Consider the following 12847-nt stretch of genomic DNA (forward strand, 5'->3'; position numbering starts at 1 on the left):
ACAACACACACATGGCTTTATGTTGTTTTCAAAAGGTGTTGTCATCACAAGAGAGAACACATACAGATTGTAATTTTACTGAAAAGTTGCATCTGCACATATTTCGAGTAAACACTTGGCTGAAGCCCAAGCTCAACCCAGAATCCCTAATGTTCTGCACAGTCATCAACAGTATCTTCAGTCATAAATCAGCTTGATCCGAGTTGAACACTAATGAGTGGGACGGCCTATTGGTTAAAGCCTAGGTCATGTCAACTTTGCATACCCTCGGATGTGCTCTTGCATGAATCTAACCGTACTGAAATCTACCTCTTTCAATCGTGCCGGGGCCGAGGAAGCGCAAGTACGGAACGGAGAGCTCACAGTAGTCAAACAATCCGGACTTAAGGCTCAATCGTGCCTGGGGGCGATACAGACAGAGATCTTGGATGTTGTTCCTGGAATCTGCTGGGGCCACTGTTCCAGTTTGGGTGTTACAGGCCTGAGTACTCCAGTTGCCACCGGTACCACTGATACCTTTACTTTCCACATCTTTTATAGCTCCTCTTTCAGCCCATGGTATTTTCATGTAACTTCTTCCTGATGTTGCTGTCTCTTGGGATAGCTACATCTATAACTACTGCCGTCTTCTGTTGTTTGTCCACCACCACAATGTCCACTTGGTTAACCATGGTCTCTATTGATCGTGTGCGCAGCTCCTGTTCTTGTGCTGCCATGATTAGTACCAGTTAGAAAGCTTCTCTGTGCAGTCCTTCAGATCAACCACTTCCTTGATCTGTCGGTGATACATGTTGTGCAAGGGCTTCTCATTCCAGTTCCCCCTCTTCTTCATTCTTGGGTTTCTGCTGTGTGAGATATTCATTTAGAAAGTCATAACTTGGGGCCATCTTCCTGAATTAATTAGTCCTCAGCCTCCCTCATTCTGCTTAAAGGGATAGTTCGGAATTTTGGACATAAGACCTATTTTCCAAGTCAGCCGGTGTGTTCGAGACGTCTGGAGACGTTTTCAAGAAATTTCATTCAGTTCTTCTAGTTGCCGAGTTTGCTTATGCTATGGCTAGCGCAAGTCAATTGTTTTAGCATGGCATTAAAAACACTCATACCGACTCCACAGTGCACCCGAGGCAAATCAATTGTAACGGCAGACTATCGATGTACATATCTGTGTTGATAGAATGTTTGAAATAAAACCAACCTTGCATTTTTAAGGATTTATGTCTCAGCAGCAGCAGCAGCGTGTCATACTTCCTAGTAGGCTATGGCGGCGGCGGACTGATATCACCTAGCACTTATAAGTTACCGGTTCTATGCCTATTTACGGGCAGTATTTCGGGCGGTGCGTCTTAGAGTTTTGAGTCCGACGGAGATTCGCAGAGCCGCCCGCTGCCCGGTGTTGGTCCGAGCTCCAAGGGCTTTTCACCCAGCTCTGAGGGCACGAGGCCCGACTGTTCGGTGTGGGGTAGGTCTCTATTTACCGGAGGGATTCCTATAGCAGCATAACTAAGAGCTGGCAAACCTGAGCCAGCCCTAACTATAAGCGTTGTGAGACTTTCAGAGGCTACTAGTCGTGGTTATCGGCCTTAATCTAATGTCAGCTACCCTTGATTGTTGAGGCTATCTGCTGTTCTCGGGGCTTGGTACCCAATCCCACAGTGTGGGGGTGTTGATGACTCCCCCCCTCTGACCTGTCGTCCTGGCTATGTCTTATTCCAGAAGCTCATTTCTTATCAAGTTGCCCTGGTTCCTCAACAGGTGATATGGACCATTTGCTGCTGTAGACTGTCCAACACTGGCGAAGGTCTCCCTCTATTGATAACATTTCTTTCTGAAATAAAAAATCCAGTTTAGAGAAGTTCCTCAGCTCAGAAATACCGGCGGCTGTCATGTTAAGTTTGAAATGTGTGGGATGACGTTGGCTGCGCAAATGTCCAGTGAAATCTCGATTGTAATAGCTCCATGTTTGATATTTGCAAAGGCACAGAAGAGTTGTACTTTTTGACGTACATGTTAAAGGGGCCCTATATTATGCTCCTTTTCAACAATTAATATACATTATTGATATCTCCAAACCTGGTCTTTGAATTACTCAACTGGAAAAAAACAATCGGAACATGTATTTCGGAGTGGCTCATACCCCTCATTTTCACCCACTCCTTCAAACAGGTGATTCTGACGGGGTGTAGCCTTATGCTAATGAGATGACCACCGACCCCGCTCCTCCTGAGGAAGTGGTTGTGTCTCTCCGCCCTGTGCTGTCCGCGTCCAGCTACAAACAAGACAGCGGTTCAGCTGTACCGCTTCCGAGATCGAGAACCAGGAGCAGCTCCTGCAGAAGTTCTGATGCCGCGGATGCAGCAGGACATTTTTGAATTGTTAGTTAACATGTTTGTATAACGTTTTGGACGGTAACTCGATGTGTGTGTAAGCGTAGCTAGCGCTAGCCACAATTGTCGCTGATCCCGTCAATACAAGGAACAGGATTTGGTCAGTATCATGTCGTCCTCCAGAATTATGTGCTGAATTTTAATTATAGACTGTGTGCTGTGTTTTATAAACGTGATTGTGCTCCATCTGAACATTACGTGCCAAAATTACCGTTACAAAATTGAAACATGACGTTTACTGCTCATCCACCTCAGCTTGTCAGTAAAGTCCGGCAGGTTACCATATTAACAAGATTTATGTTGTTGAAATGCTCAAATGATGCACTATATCCGTCTAGGTGCACATGTGAGAATTGTGCAACAATACCTTCAGACACCGAAAATGTCTGCTGCATGGAGACACCACAGGTAATATTAATGTTTGTTACACCAAGTTGGCTGTTGAGATTATTATTCACATAACATGATGATTATCATGATTTACACTAGGTAAGAAGACGGATGCAGCAGCTGGAGGAGGAAGAGGCATGTATGGTGGAACATCTGGGTTGGAACCGTCTGCCTGAATGTTCTCTCTCCAAAACGCTGTAGCGATCGGCTGTCGTAATTGCATCACCGCCCACCTGACCTAGAGTTCATTCACATTTTCTCACTGTTAACACCCACAATCTTGGCTTCATCCAATCACAATTCCCCACAAAAAGGACCCATGCAGTGTGAAAGTGATCAGTGAGAAGTCTGCGGTGTCTCTGAGCCGCCAGTACTGCATTTTTGTGGAGCGTTATCTTGGCATCTAATCGTGTTGGAAAATCCGCGCTGTGGGTGCCCAAGAGTCTTTGGAGTCTGTATCAGGAGGAGGAATTAACCTGTGGATATATACCTGGTTGATCCTGCCAGTAGCATATGCTTGTCTCAAAGATTAAGCCATGCAAGTCTAAGTACACACGGCCGCTACAGTGAAACTGCAAATGTCCCAGGATGCCCCTTGGTTGGGTGGAGATGGAACTGAGCCTACAGGATAAAACCTGGCTGTTGTGCAGTACACGGTGATGTAGTGGGTAGCACTCTCGCCTCACAGCAATAGGGTCCTGGGTTCGATTCCCGGGTCGGCCTGGGTTCCTTCTGTGTGGAGTTTGCATGTTCTCCCCGTGTAAGCGTGGGTTCTCTCTGGGTTCTCCGGCTTCCTCCCACAGTCCAAAGACATGCAGGATGGGGATAGGTTCATTGATGACTCTAAATTGCCCATAGGTGTGAATGTGAGCGTGAATGGTTGTCTGTCTCTACAGGTCGGCCCTGTGATAGACTGGCGTCCTGTCTAGGGTGTACCCTGCCTTCGCCCAATGACAGCTGGGATTGTCTCCAGCCCCCCCCGTGACCCTAAATACAGGATAAGCGGTAGAAAATGGATGGATGGATGGATGGATGGATGGATGTTGGCCATGGTGGTGCTGGATTCCAAGACCCTTGCATTTCCTGCTCTACTGGGATTGGACTTCGTCTTCTTCACAGGAATGCAGGTTGATGTTGCAGGAGGAGTGTACTGGTTCACAGAAAATGAAAAAAAGCAGTTTCCCTCTCTGATTGGGGAGGGGGAGACTAGCAACTATGTTGCTTTCTTTTCAGTGGTAGCTCCATTGGACACTGCACCCCTGCACTGACCACTTTGGAGGACTCAGACTTGTTCCTGAAGGCAATCGGGTTTTACGCATTTAAAAAGGAAGTGGGGTGCCAGTCAGAGTCATGTCAGACAAATAATAATATAACATAGAAAGAAAAGAGCTCCGTCAAACCATACAAACAATAGAGCAAATAGTATGAAGCAGCAAATGAAATGTCAACCAAACCAGCACTGCGAAAAACAAATACACCACAATTCAATTCAGTTTTCAATGTGTATGATTCAATTTTTTGTGCAACAATTGTCCCACAGTCTCAAAATTCAATCCAGCAAGGAGATAATCCGGTTTTCTCACAAACCCAAAACAGTTCAATCCAGTTCATGCAGCAAAAAAGAGGCAACTCAAAAACTCCGCTCCGGGTTTTGCTGCGGATCCCCACAAGACAAATCAAACCAGGAAATCAAATCCGAAATAGCAGCGTCTGTATCAACACAGAGATTATTTACAATATATACACCGGGTGCTCATATACACCAGGTACTCACGGTACCGTGGAACAGTCAGTCAGTCGTAAATCGGGATTGCAGCGTTGGCTTCGGCTCCACCGGGACCGACAACTCCAGGAAAACTTCCGACTGGAAATATCCACGGGTTAATTCCTCCTCCTGAAACGGACTCCAAAGTCGTCAGTCGGGATGCAGCACCGGCTTCGGCTCCACCGGGACCGGCAACTGCAGGAAAAAACTCTGACTGGAAATATTCACGGGTTAATTACTCCTCCTGACACGGACTCCAAAGACTCTTAGGCACCCACTGGGCGGATTTCCCAACACGATCAGATGCCAAGGTAATGCTCCACAAAAACAGTACTGGCAGCTCAGAGACACCGCAGACTTCTCACCGATCACTTTCGTCCTTTTCGTGGGGAATTGTGATTGGATGAAGCCAAGATTGTGGGTGTTAACAGTGAGAAAATGTGAATGAACTCTAGGTCAGGTGGGCAGTGATGCAATTACGACAGTCGGTCGCTAGAACGCATTAAATATATCCATCCATCCATTGTCTACCGCTTATCCTGTATTCAGGGTCAAGTGGGGGGGGGGGGGGGGGGGGGGGGGGCTGGAGCCGATCCCAGCTATCATTGGGCGAAGGCAGGGTGGCCAGGACGCCAGTCTATCATAGGGCCAACATGTAGAGACAAACAACCATTCACACTCACATTCACACCTATGGGCAATTTAGAGTCATCAATTAACCTATCCCCATGCATGTCTTTGGACTGTGGGAGGAAGCCGGAGAACCCACGCTTACACGGGGAGAACATGCAAACTCCACACAGAAGGAACCCGGGCCGACCCGGTAATCGAACCCCGGACCCTCTTGCTGTGAGGCGAGAGTGCTACCCACTACACCACCGTGCAGCCCACATTAAATATATATAGAGCTGATTATGCGGTTTTACACGTAAGAGGAATACAGCACTAAGTTGTTTGTTTATCAATTGTGTTTTATACAAATAAATTCCTCTATGCAAGATATTATGCAGTCTTTCTGACCGTTACTTCAGTGATATCGACCATGACACATTTTACAATTACTGTAAAGACTTTATTGTCAAATTAATCAGCAGTTCACAGTTATCTCAGGACACTTCACACATTGAGCAGGACGAGAACATGCTCATGATTTTCAGAGGCAATACATTTTCAAAATCCCAACATCACCCAGGAGGTAGCATTGCAGTGCGACAGTGGGGAGAAAAAAACTTTTAGGAAGAAATCTTAGTTAGTTCTGTCTTTGTTTGTAGTAGTTCTGAACTGTATTACAGAGATAGGCCTTTATTTTTGCATCCCCTCAGTGGATTGGGCTAAATAACAGAAACATCTGTCATAGTAATGTCATATATCTGCAGCAGTTTATTGATGCATTCCTAAAATGTATTTCCTCCAGATCAGGGGTCTCAAACTCAACTTACCTGTGGGCCACTGTAGGAAGAGTCTGGGTGAGGCTGGACCGCATCAAGTATTCCAGAAATTAGGGGACCAATGATAGTGGGTGCGGCTTATATTCATGTGCGCTCAATAGTCCGGACATTACGATGCAAGTGACCAACGTTGCTAATTCGTGTTGTTGTCACGAGCCTGAACTATGGTAGCCCACAAAAGTGTTAAAAAATACAAAACGTACAGGGCAACGACTCATGCAGATAAAGTGAAGAAAAAAATGTGTGGGCCGCACTAACACTAAGCTTTGAATTCAGGTAGGGGGCCGCAAAATATCGTTCCCCCCCGGGCCGCGAGTCTGAGACCCCTGCTCCAGATTGATCATACACTACAAAACCTCATTAAAAAACAGGTGGCATGGCAATAGAAATATATTCACATCCACAAATGTAGTGATATTTTCGTAACTCGCCAAATGTCTGTTGAGGCTGTGGCCGACTCTGCAGGGTCATATCAAGGTCTTCTGAAGTCAAAGAAGAGCTGCCTCCAAAGTATCCTCCTCCTCTACCGGGTCCAGGCGAGCTCTCTTTGACGGTCTCCTGATTGTAGTGGATGTCAAACAGGGCAGGCCTGCTGGAACCATGGCTGTGCCAACACCAAAGTCCTTGCAGGGTAGCTGTAGCAGAGTTGTATGGAGGAATGAAACCCATGATATAACATAATAGAAATACACATCTGCACGACTACTAGTAGTTGCTGTTGTGCTGTTAAACCTGATCTAAAGTAGGCTACATATCAGGCTACACACCTTTACTTGAGTAAGGAGCCTGTAGAGTCCTCCCAGACAGGTGAGTGCCAACAGTAGCTGCTTTGGTGGGTTGCTGCGGCCGGCAGAGTCCCTCGTTGTGGGACGCTGATGTGAGCTGCTGCTCTGTAAGGTCAGAGTTTACAACTACATCTGAAATGTGGAATAAGTTACTATTTCACTATAACTGATGTTGTGATCTGCCTATAACTCGTAAAATCCCTGAGCTGTATATCCTGACCTGTACCGACCCAATTTGTCAAAGCTCCTGTCGGTGAAGTGCGTAGCACACACAAACAAACATTTCATCCACCGGGCCTTGAGATGCTCCGATGATCGGCAATTGTGCTGATTGCTGCAGCCAAGGACTGCCAACTCGCTCTTGGATTTTGGCATTTTTAGTTTACTGGTTTGTATGTAAATCACGCTAACAAGGATTATGTGGCCGGGGCCACACAGCGCGAGAGGGTTCCCATATAAGGCACAGGAAAATTTGCCACTGACGTCATTTAGTGCACATTCTGCACACTGTTCGTTTATTTGGAGCATTTCTTTCAAATGGAGAAAGAAAAAGAGAGATGGTGGTCTTTTCTGATACTGTGGGGACCTATGGACACCCCAGGGAGCAATTTTAGGTTTGAAAATCATGGAAAAGTCGATTTTTCATAATAGGGCCCTTTAAAGAATACAGAATCAAAGTGCCCATGCTTGCCATCCACAATGAATTGACATTAAAAGCACTGCTTATATCAGGTTCGGTAGAGTAACGGGGGGGAAGCAGGCAGGAGACAGGTAACGAAAAAAAATATTACTAACTAACAAACAAAGTGACAACTTAGTGAGACACAAATAAATACACCAGACGCAAGATAGCACAGCATGCAGGGAAATTAACCAACACATACAATGACCCGACTGAGAGACAGACACACACAGACTATATCCACAGGGAGGCAGGGAGCTGACGAGGGACAGGTGAAACACAGTAGGGCTGCGGTCGAATAGTCTATTTTGCTTAGGAAGGTTCCGAACTGAAGAAGTGACCCGGAAGTAAACAAGTGGCCGCCATGATAAGAGCCGTTTGAATTCTCTAAATGCCAAGGAAAGGAGCTCCAATGCTTCCTTTCAGAGCTCCTTTAGCATAGGATACAACGGATCTTCCTATACGAAAGGAAAGGAGATTACGCCGCCCAACAATTTTTTGCAAAATTTAAAGTGCCGCACACCTCGACAATTCATGAAAACAAACGATATGTGCATTTGCATATTTAACAATTACTTACAACAAAAAATGAAACTAAAACCACAAATGAAATTTAAATACAGCAAACGGTCAAACAGGGAGGAGCTGCTGGACCTGAAGCCAGCTGCTTATAAAACCAAAAACATGGGGAGAAGTGGACAACGCGCTTTTTGCAGTCCATTATTGTAGTTTCTCCAGCGGAGACGCACAGTCCTAGGAACAGCTAAGAAACTGAAGAACCCTCAGGCTCCCAGGCCTCTGGTAGAGGACCCGAGCTTGAGGGAGGAAACACAAGACTGTCCATGGGGCATTTGTATATAAAGTATAAATGTGTGTGTGTAAAACTACTTCAACTTCCTTGTGATAATATACTTTAACTTTACTGCACTGCTATTTTTATATAAGCAATCATTTCATAGTGTGTGTGGGTGTGTGTGTGTGTAAGTGTGTGTCCTACATCCAGCTTTAGTGCTGTAACTGGGTCACACCAGAACCCAGCTGCAGTACTGCAACACCGGCTAGCAGAGCATGTGCTACACACACACACACACACACACACACACACACACACACACACACACACACACACACACACACAGAGAGAGAGAGAGAGAGAGAGAGAGAGAGAGAGAGAGAGAGAGAGAGAGAGAGAGAGAGAGAAAGAGTAGAAGAGGTGTATAGCAGAGCAGCTACAGAAATCTTAAAAGGGAAAAGACTGTGTATGTGTGTAGCAACAAAGAGCAACGGGATGCGTTGTCATGACAACCCACTTGTCCGCCCGCCCACAAGCTTGTATGTCAACGGGCATCACACAGTGAGGGAGGAGAAAAAATCATGGGTGCAGAGTTAGGCAGTTTGTGATTGGTCACACCTCCTTGTCTTTGTGTGGCGCAAGGGATTGTGGGAAGCCCTTGACTGAATGCTCATTTGTGTGTGTGAGTGGGAAAAGTGTGTGCGTGCATGCGGGTGTGTCTGTGTGAGGGGGAGGAGCAGAATGTGTGTGAGAGAGAGGTGGATGAGCTAGTGTGTGTGTGTGTGTGTGTGTGTGTGTGTGAGAGAGAGAGAGAGAGAGAAAGAGAGCTGCGCTATCATCACAAACTAAACTAAGCTTTTTAACAGGACATTTTTTTTTACAAAAGGAGTGGATTACTCTCAGCCAAGGTTTGAATCTGCCTTTCACACTCTGTCTGTCTGTCTGTCTGTCTGTCTGTCTTTCTGTCTCACTGTTTCATTAGCTAGCCTGTTAGCAGCAGCTGCTAGTTAGCATTAGCAGCATAGCGTCACAGCTCTAGAGAGAAACACAGAGAGAGTGATAAAAGGACGGATGCAGACATGTTGTAGGAGTGATGGTTATGAGAGGTTTATAGAAAACATGAGAAATGGAGGGATGAGAGAGAGAAATGGAGGGTGAGGGAGGGAGTGTATGACAAAAGGAGGGGGTGTGGTTTAGTGCTGTGGACAAAGGAGGCTGGCTGATTGTTTACTACCACTGCAGTGAAAGAGACATGGACGATCAATGCTCCATCATCCCCCCTCTCATTCTCTTTTTATTCTTTCATCACTCTGCTTCGCACAGCTGCTCCCTCTTTCATTCTTTCTACTGCATCAGTTGTTCTCTCCTACTCTCCCCCGTCTATCACTTCCTCTTCCTCTGCTTTTGGACAGTGTAGTAGTAATGGAGGGAGCAGGGCTGTAAGCTAACGTCTGCTGCTACAAAATGGCTCTCAAACTCAGTGACTTCATTACCAGGACTGGATCAGAAATACTCCTGCTGATACAGATTCTGAAAACTGACAGTAAAACTCACCAGTCGATGCTTTGATGTGTTTGTAAAGACCTACGATATTGTGTCTTCATGCTAGCTGCCTGCTATGTGGCTTTGGTCAGTCAGTCTGTGCCGTCTTCACCAGCATTAAGCAGTTTGTAGTCCTGGTGAAAAGAAGTGGTAGTTACAGAGATGCCAGCATTTGTTAAACTTCAAGACAAGTACTGGCAGTGGTAGAGATTGTTCAGATTTTGTTTAGTTTTTTACAAATCGGGTCTTATTCTTCCCTTAAGTTAAAGGGACACTCCACTTGTTTAACTCAAGGGAATCAATTCTGCACTTTCTTAAAGGGGAAACTTGCCAACTTTTTGTGGATGTCCAATCAGTGCTGATGGTAAATATAGTCCACTGAAGATAAAGCTGAGCTCTGTTGCTCGCGTAGCTGTGCCTACATGTACCAGAATATACTGCACATCTCTTGTGCATCAGTGTAATGAATTAACAAAATAAACTCTCAAAATGTCAAAGAAGGAAATATTCTTGTATACCGAAAGATACAACCATACACCATCTGAATTCAAGTTTCTCTCCATGACTGAACTAAACATGTTTTATTCCTTTGCTAACTCATCATAAAACATCTTTGTTAGTCTTTTCAATGATCTAACAACCAGCGACTCTGGTTTCATCCAAGTACATTCATGATTCACAGAATAAGATGTAAAAATATGGCGGCTCTATCACTTCCTCGGCCCGGCACGATTGGAAGAGGTTTAATTTGGCACGGTACAAACATGTACGGGCACATGCATGGGTACGCAACGTGGACATATAATCGATAGGGCTTGGGCATGATTTAGACTCTTAAGCCCTGATTATGCTTCCGCGTAGTGATCACGCAACGGCCACGCAGTTGCTGGGAGACCGTGATGGTTCTGCGTTGGGTTTACGTGTGAAATGCAATTCAAAGCCACACCGGTAAAGGGCGCTATGTTTTTTGTAAAGACTGACCGACCGACCGACCGACCGAGACTCTTGACGTATATCGTCGTAGCCTCGTTATAGTCTATTTGTTTACTTTCCGGCTTTAAACGTCCACAATTTTTCAGAACTTGGTGTTTTATTTCTTTGTGCAAAAGCGACAAGGTGCAAACAATAAAACGAGGTGCAAACAATAAAACAAGGTGCAAACAATAAAAGTAGCCTTTTAAAAGTTTAAATGGCGGTGTTTATGAGTGGAAACCGGATAGCGGTCTCCAGCGGATATAGTTAGCGGACCAATCACAGCCAATGCCGCTGCGTTGGTGTTGCGTCGCCTCGACGCGCGTCTAGGATTTTTGGGAGGCACACGTCAGGCCCTTGCGTTGGACGTAAGGGGGGTCCGCAAGGACGTAAGGGGTCCGCAAGCCCCCTTGCGTTGTGTCGACGCGGAAGCATAACTCAGCCTTTAGTTTGAGCAGTACCGGAGTGGAACTGGATCGGGACGTAGTGTGATGCTCCGTCCTATTAACAATTGTTCTCTATTGTGATGACTTTTAAATGGCGCTTCTTGGAAACTACATATTACGATGTGAAGATGTATAGGTACGGTTGGGCTTGAAGCAATGTGAATGCAAGCTGGCGGGGGAGGGGCCTAGTGTGAGTGCGCCCTCAGTTTCTGTTGGCTTCCGGGTGTAATTTCAGCAAAGACGGTTAGTAGCCCCATTTAGACTGCCTTTTCCTGGCAGGAGTATTCCGCCGTTATTCCGCCCCGTCGTCAGTCTACTCTAAACGCCTGCCGAGGCGGAAAAGAATATTACCCCTTTGAGACGGCAACAGATGTAGTCAAAGAGGCGAGGAGGTGATACGGTGTTCCAGTGGCGCCGCCAGCCGGAATCCTGTACGCACTGTGCTTACTTTTTTTGAAGGTGGGCTAGATATTTAAATTTCAGCGGGTGACACCAAACAACGTCTGCCCAAGCAAGTCAGAGCTTTTCTTTCTCTCACACAGTGACCTGGAGAGACGCAGCCGCATTTGAGAGGACGATCGCGCGTGTGTGCGCAATTGCGCATAGCGTGTTTGCCCCTCTCCACTACACAATATAGCTCGGCTCTAGTCTCGTCACCTCTCTGCTGCTGAGCACTGTGGGCCGGACCGATGCATGTCTCTCTCCCCGGGCCGGGAGAGCTATCATACCGTACTGTGCGTGTATGTCCAAGCGTGTGTGTGCGTGCGTCGAGTGCTCACAAGCGTGCGCTTGTGTTTAGGGCGGGGATAGAGGGCACACAAAAAATATTTGCACCGGGGCCTATCACCATGATATACGCTACTGATCTCACTGATACTGAAAACATTAGATTTTGTCTTAAAAAAGTGTTTTTCCATTTGTTGTTGTATTTGCCGTTTCTGTGCGTACATTGAAATTGAATCCTGGTGGCGCCACTGCGGTGTTCTATCCAAATGCTCCCAGCACCCGAGGTGGAAAAGACGTGATGTAGTGAAGACGCGTTACCAGGGAAAACAACACCAGTAAAAAAAAAAAACAGTAAAAAGACACTTGTTAATAGGAAAAATCCAACATCTTAGGTCTCTACTGTCAACAGTTTTCTCATGAAACATCATTGAATGAAGGGTAGTTTAGACGTTTTTTGGCATCATACTCTGAAAAGCCAACAGCAATATCTGGAAAACTATCTCACCTGTGGCTAGGGTGATATTGATTGAGTTTTTATCAATATCAATGCCATTGTCGATTCTGCCTATCGATCCAATTCCTTATCAATTCTCTTACCGATTCCTGAGTAGTTCAATAAATACTTATATACACTATAATAGGGGGTTTTAGCCCATAAATTAAAAATAAATAAAAAACGCACCTTGAATTTTTACACATTTTATTAACAAAAGCACTGCAAACCATTATAACGAAAGAAAAGCTCAACATAGAACGTTGCACACACTTGTTTGGATTATGCTAGAAGTTATTTGAAGCTTCTAGCTGCTTTTGTCTATGAAATATGGATATTCTTTTGGGTAGTGTCTATGGGTGTTTTTTTTATTTATTTATTTTTTTGCCAGGAATGATCCTTTCCTCTCCCTGCCCTAAAT

General features: G+C 45.6%; 1 protein-coding gene and 1 long non-coding RNA gene across 5 annotated transcripts in view; both read left to right on the top strand.

Moving 5' to 3' along the window:
* The window catches only part of LOC311013486, a 196720-nt gene that overhangs the window by 103393 nt on the left and 80480 nt on the right, over positions 1 to 12847 (top strand). The window lies entirely within an intron of this gene.
* Positions 1 to 12847, top strand: part of LOC311013455 (storkhead-box protein 2-like) — a 166466-nt gene that overhangs the window by 73139 nt on the left and 80480 nt on the right. The window contains exon 1 of one of the 4 annotated variants that reach the window (XM_084009543.1): positions 9057 to 9155. The exons of the other annotated variants lie outside the window; for them this stretch is intronic. The gene's annotated coding sequence lies outside the window, so the exon portion shown is untranslated. Of the gene's footprint in view, positions 1 to 9056; positions 9156 to 12847 lie in introns of those variants that run through there. 4 annotated transcript variants of the gene reach the window in all.

The sequence above is a fragment of the Eutrigla gurnardus genome, assembly GCF_963514095.1.
Source record: "Eutrigla gurnardus genome assembly, chromosome: 5".
NCBI classification, from domain to species: domain Eukaryota; kingdom Metazoa; phylum Chordata; class Actinopteri; order Perciformes; family Triglidae; genus Eutrigla; species Eutrigla gurnardus.